Source organism: Cotesia glomerata, linkage group LG5 (genome assembly GCF_020080835.1).
Source record: "Cotesia glomerata isolate CgM1 linkage group LG5, MPM_Cglom_v2.3, whole genome shotgun sequence".
In the NCBI taxonomy this organism is placed as follows: Eukaryota; Metazoa; Arthropoda; class Insecta; order Hymenoptera; family Braconidae; genus Cotesia; species Cotesia glomerata.
The window spans coordinates 20,310,284-20,317,462 of NC_058162.1; the positions used below are offsets into that span (position 1 = coordinate 20,310,284).

The 7,179-nt window shown below is 31.7% G+C and overlaps 1 long non-coding RNA gene across 1 annotated transcript in view; it reads right to left on the reverse strand.

The window, feature by feature from the left end:
• Nucleotides 1–6,757, reverse strand: part of LOC123265730 — a 12,265-nt gene extending 5,508 nt beyond the window's left edge. Inside the window, exon 1 of the long non-coding RNA XR_006509642.1 lies at nucleotides 6,605–6,757. This is a non-coding gene — a long non-coding RNA (uncharacterized LOC123265730). The remainder of the gene's footprint in view (nucleotides 1–6,604) is intronic.
• Between the last annotated feature and the right edge of the window lie 422 nt (nucleotides 6,758–7,179).

A 7,179-nucleotide genomic window follows, 5' to 3' on the forward strand; every position in this document is an offset into this window, starting at 1 on the left:
ACGCCACACAATGATACACTACTGTATCCGTGAGCGAGCAGCGTCGATGTTGCTCGGAAGGAGCCGAGAGCGACCGAAGTCCGTTGCCCCTCGCGCGCCAAAGTTCCACCACCAAACCACCAGCATTTACTCCAATACATGGAAGCTGAGAACGTTCGTGAGTCGGCAAGCCAAAAGTGAGGCTTGGAAAAAAATGAAGTCAGCGCGAGGATCCTCGCGTGTGACGTCATGCGTCAAATTTTTTATGTTTTCAGGTTCTTCTTTTATAAATTATAAATTATAATAATAATAATTATTATTATTATTATTATTATTTATCATTAATAATTGTTATTACGGTTAATGCTTACTCGGAATTCCTAAATGCAAGTTAAATATAAATTACCACTGTGTCTCTGTAAGCTGCCTTGATAGGCGCGCGGTAAATCTTTTGGCTCGGGTGCCTAAAGTACCGGGTTCGAGAACTCGGCAGTTTTTTTTTTTTTTTTTTTTTCAAACAAAAATTTTTTTTATTTTGTTTTTTTAATACAAATTATTGTTATTACTTGTTTATTTTTTTTTTTGCTTATAATTAAATTTTTACACAAGCAAACGTATAAAATGTATTATTAAAATTGTAGTTATTGTTTTATTGTTATTCTTACTACTATTATTATTATTGTTATCATTATCATTATTATTATTGTTAATATTATGGTTAATAGTTAATGATAACTTGAAATTCCTAAACGCAATTTAAATATAAGTTACTACTCATTCTCAATAAGCTGCCTTGATAGGCGCGCGGTAAATCTTTTGGCTCGGGTGCCTAAAGTACCGGGTTCGAGAACTCGGCAATGTTTTTTTTTTTTTTTTTTCAAACAAAAATTTTTTTTAATTTTTTTTTTTTCATTTTTATAATTTTTTTTTTTATCTCTTTCCACGTCACCCATGGGGTAAGATAAAATGGTACGCACTTTTTTTAACGTGGTATCCCCAGTAGGTCTAATCCACGACAAAATCAAAAGAAACCTTCAAATCCAAGTATTTTAAAGATTGCACATAAATAATTAAAGCTAACCATTTGGTATAATAAATATATTCTAGTCACAGCCAAAATATTGCATAAATATTTTAGAAAAAAATTAATTCTACATTTAACCTATTCGATAAATTCGTAAACGTCCCAGTTTTCATCTGGGTTGTAAGCTTGCAAGCGAAGTTTTTCTTTTGATTTTGTGTCTTCCTTATTATATAAATTATTCGCGTCCATTTTCGAAAGATGTTCCCTATCTATATTTGCAGTGGTCGCACTGTCCCCCCTAGTCCTCATAGCTGTTTTCACGACGCAAAGTGAATTGAGTGTACTCGCGTCAAGACCATTCCTTTTTTTTGTTTTTACGTCTGGGATGAGTGAGAACGCTCTTTCAGCCGCAGCATTTGAATGAGGTAATGCCCTCACTATACCCAGCAATAAACGCAAACTATCGTACCGAAAACCACCATCAGAATTGGTAACAGAGCAAATTGCCATCCACATTTCATCAAATGACAATTTGCCCCATTCTTCCTTCTGAAGGTCATTTTCGTGATATAAGGATTGCCACTCGCGAGTAACACTTTCTTCGTCGGTAACACGCAAATGGCGACAAACGTTAATCACGAAAGCGAGTGTCTTGCTGCGATCCGAATAAAATAACGCGGGATATCTCTCGAATACCGTCAAACTTTTTAAAAACGGGTCATCGAACGGAAGTCTTTTGACGATTTGCTCGATACGATTTGATCGATACGATCGGTTTCAACTACGCCAAGAACATTTCCAATAAGTTTACCGACTTTAGTTTTACCGACCTTCATAGCCTGTAACACAGCTGGCTCTTTCCCTATCGTTTGAAATAAATTCAACATGTCCGACGCGATCGTTAACGAAATGTTATTTTCGGCAAAAAACGTCGCGAAACGAAGTTCAGCAATTTGTACTCTTTCTTTGAAATCAAATTCAGCATCACCATCAGCTGAATAAGATTCTGATTCAAGAGCACAAGCTGCTTTCTGAACAGACGCAGAAGGCATCGTATTCTGGACATTTGTCGATTCCTCGGTCAGTAAATGCATATTTTTTATATGCCCCCCTGATTTTGAATGCCGCAAGATTTCACTGCATCCGCACGACAGTGTGACTTTACACGCAACGCAAAAAAATTTCGCGGGGTCCGAAGGAATTTCCTTAACCCATTTACGCCACTCTGGGTAGCTATCGTACCATTGATGCTGAAAAATTTTGGCCAATCTTGGCTTTTTAATTGTAGGCTCAGCCATTATTAAAAAAAGATAATGAATATAAAAAAAAATATTATTGAAAAAATTATCAAATTAAAAATTTACAAAAAATTAATTGAAACGAATCAATGATACGATTTCACCGAAAGAAAAAATCACGAGTCACGAATTGCCGATCAAAAAATCAATAAAACGCGTAAAAGAAATTTTAAATTTCACGAAAACCCGAACCACGCATTAAAAAAACCTAAATCACGGATCACACACTCCCGACCTACCGCACAAACAACCTTAACTTCAAAACACACAACACTAACGTACGGCATACACACAAATCTACACTCACCGATCACTCAATCCCGAAACGCGTCACACAATGCCGAATAATCCGTCACGCAATGAGGATAATTAATCACGAATCACACAATCCTTATCGACACACACAATAACAAGTCACTGGTCACACAACCCGAATAATCCACCGCAAACAAATAAATAATAAATTAAAAATCCTGAACCGCGTACTAAATAATGGCGCGAAAAATGTCACACGACCGCGAATAACCTGTCACGAAATCACAGGTTATTTACTATTTTACTAACGCTAAACTAATATAAATCTATATAATAATAATAATTAAAAAAAAATAATTGAAAATATTCAATTATTATAAAAAAAAAGTAAACGTGTGCTTACAATAATAATAAATACCTTGATTGCTGGAGACAATACACTTGTATTGATGGCTGACAGTCAAGATATGAAAAAAAGTCGCGCTTTTCAGACAAAGAGTTACATATTAAGACGCGAGCGAAAACAAAATCTCCCGAACGACGGTTACTACTAGGAAAAACATTCAAGACTCACACTAACTCACAGATACGTTCATAAAGAAGGAATAAGTCTGTGAAAATTAATACTAATAATAAATTAGTGTAAAAATAAAATTACAAACAAAAAAAGACAGAAATAATTATTTGAAAACAAATGACAACAATTTTTATTAAAATAAAAAATGACAAAAATAATTATATAAAATAAAATGACAAGTATTTTTATTCAAAAAGAAATTAACAAAATTTTAATTTAAAAAAATTATAAAAATTTAAAAAAAACAAAATAAAAAAAATTTTTGTTTGAAAAAAAAAAAAACATTGTCGAGTTCTCGAACCCGGTACTTTAGGCACCCGAGCCAAAAGATTTACCGCGCGCCTATCAAGGCAGCTTATTGAGAATGAGTAGTAACTTATATTTAAATTGCGTTTAGGAATTTCAAGTTATCATTAACTATTAACCATAATATTAACAATAATAATAATGATAATGATAACAATAATAATAATAGTAGTAAGAATAACAATAAAACAATAACTACAATTTTAATAATACATTTTATACGTTTGCTTGTGTAAAAATTTAATTATAAGCAAAAAAAAAAATAAACAAGTAATAACAATAATTTGTATTAAAAAAACAAAATAAAAAAAATTTTTGTTTGAAAAAAAAATAAAAAAAAAAAATTGCCGAGTTCTCGAACCCGGTACTTTAGGCACCCGAGCCAAAAAATTTGCCGTGCGCCTATCAAGGCATCTTACAGGGACACAGTGGTAATTTATATTTAACTTGCATTTAGGAATTCCGAGTAAGCATTAACCGTAATAACAATTATTAATGATAAATAATAATAATAATAATTATTATTATTATAATTTATAATTTATAAAAGAAGAACCTGAAAACATAAAAAATTTGACGCATGACGTCACACGCGAGGATCCTCGCGCTGACTTCATTTTTTTCCAAGCCTCACTTTTGGCTTGCCGACTCACGAACGTTCTCAGCTTTCATGTATTGGAGTAAATGCTGGTGGTTTGGTGGTGGAACTTTGGCGCGCGAGGGGCAACGGACTTCGGTCGCTCTCGGCTCCTTCCGAGCAACATCGACGCTGCTCGCTCACGGATACAGTAGTGTATCTAGTGGCTCTAGTTAGTAATGAGGAGGAAGATAAAACTAACAAGGAGGAAGATACATCGGGGAAAAAACGGCAAGAATGGGCGGGGAAGTCTCGAGCAAATTGGAAAAAAAAAAACCAAAATCGTGGTAATCGCGGGGGAGGCCGTTACCAAAATCGGGGCGGCAGAGGCCGTTATCAAAATCGCGGGTATCGCAATTCCGGCTCAATAAATTTTTATTTTTCAAAGGAGGTAAATTTTTGAACTATAACCACACTGATAAAAAATTTAACTTAACTCAAGAGCAAGAATCTTGAACCAAGAACACCATTTTGAAGAAAAAGAATTTCTTGAGTGAAGAGAAAAAATTCTTGAGTCAAAATATAATTCTTGGTTCAAGACAATTTTCTTGATTTAAGAATTTTTGTTCTTGAGTCAAGAGTTTTATTTTCTTCAAAATGGTGTTCTTGGTTCAAGATTCTTGATCTTGAGTCAAGTTAAATTTTTTATCAGTGCATTAATTAATTACTATAAAAAACTAATAATACTCAATTAGCATCATAACTATTTATCATCTTACTAATGTCTTTATTTTTTTCCAGTATTAAAATGACGAACATTTTGGACAAAATTAAATAATGAAAAAAACTTATAAAAAAAATTAAAAAACACTTAATAAAAAATTTTACTCAAAAATATAATTGATTTCTTATTTTTAGCTCTCCGAGCTTAAGAGTTAGCTGTTCTTAGCTTTTGAGCTCTTCGAGCTGAAAAGTCTGATAGACGGTTAATACAACACTGATTTTTAAATTTTCAAACTGCTATAACTTTTAAATAGGTCAGCCGATTTTTACCCGGTTGACAGCAATCGACGTTGTTTTTGGAGTTTTATGAAAAAATTGGAAGTACTAATTGATTTGATATAAAATTTCGGTATAATTTGGAAAAATCGATTTCTTCGAATTTTTTCGTCATCGATATCTCACGAACAAAGGAACCGATTTTGATCCGATTAGCGGCGATCAACGTGGTTTTCTAAGGTTTTAAGAGCTGATAAACAAAAACTGTTTTTCAAATTTTTTATTTTTGAGATTTTTCAAAATCTACATGATCGAATCGGTTCAAATTTTCAGGAAATCTAACTTGAGTGGAACTCTTTGGAACCCCTCTTCGTTGATTCCAATCCAAGCCGTTCAAAAGTTATAAGAGGGTCACATTCATACAGAGACAGATACACACACACACACACACACACACACACACACACACACACACACACACACACACACACACACACACACACACACATGCATAGAGACATACGGACATCATCTCGAAAGCATTCAGAGAAGCTTCCTAAAGTTACTATAGTCCTTGAGAAAGATTTTCAAAATAAGGGCCCTAATTTTCATCGTTTTTTATAACTATAAATTTGAAATTAATACCAAAATTTTGGTGTTTATTAGTATTTCCTATTTTTTTGACTGTTTCATTCAAAATTAATATCGATTTTTTGTCGTTAATTACTTTTTGTTGGAATAAAAAAATTATACGTCGTAAAATACTTAACATTATTAGCAAACTAATAATTTATTTGAATGCATTTATGAAATGTTTTCCTATAACTACGAGACTAGTGAAACATTGGCATTGCTTCTGCAAATCATAATTTATTTTCATGCGGTATGTGGACTGCCATCTGTAGGACTTCCAGTAAAAAAATATCACGACATTTACTAGTACCGCCATCTCTTGACGCCAGCACTACTCTATTACAGTAACTGACATTCGAATTGTTTATAAAATTATAACCCAATGTATTTATTAAATTTCCTAACGAATTTTCGAGAAATTGTTTAAAAATAAATGCTAATTAACATTACAAATTGTATTTTAGAAGTGCTAAAGAATTTGATTTTCACATTTTATAAACACGAATTTGAAATATTAATGAAATACTGATTTCATATCGATCGATAAGTAAATCTGTAATTTTTATTGTTTAAAATTTACAAAATCAAATTCTTTAGCACTTTATTGCATTATTTTGAACATCTATGCCAATTTTCAAGTCATTATATTCAGGGCAACATAAAAAAAAATTTAAAAAAAAAAATCCGCCAAATTGTCGGTCATAAATCTGCACCCGTTGCTCAAACTCTACCAGAATTTTTTTTTCGTCATCTTGGACAGTATTTTCGCGGTAGCTAAAGAAAAAAAAGTTAAAAGTTTTTTTTGGCCCACCCTAATATATATTTATATATATATATATATATATATAGCAACATATATAGCAGCTATATATATATATATATATATATATATATATATATATATATATATATATATATATATATATATCAATGACTTTGATCGAACAAATCATAACCCTGATTAAAAATATTGATTGAAAAGTATTGGGAATCAGTCACCCCATGTAAACTGTATATCTATATATACATGAAAAAGAATTGAAAGTATTCAAAAGTATTCAAATTTGATCATTTTTAATCCTTTTCAATCGATATTTTTAACCAGGGAAGCTTTCGATCAAAACAATAAAATAAGTAGGCTTCCGAACTTATTATGGAAATAGTTCATATTTTTTGAAAAATCACAAGAAACTTCCGTTCTTTAAAGTCTTGTATTTGACTTAGCAACACCGCTTGCGCAATTACCCGGTGCATAAGTAATCGCGGTTTTTTAAATGCTATAAAATCGTAGAAAATGACTACATTTTAGTTAGTAAACGTAAATAAATTTTAAGGTTAGGGAACTCTTGCAGTGTTGTCAAGTGTATATCCGTAATGCAGAATGATATATTTTTTATTAGTCAATTAAATGTTAATAATTATTAAATGAGTAAATTTTTCGGAAATTTCCTTAAAAATGTTATTAATTAATTTAAAAATAAATTTTAAGATGCATGACGAAAGTATTTCTACGTATAATTTTTTTATAGAC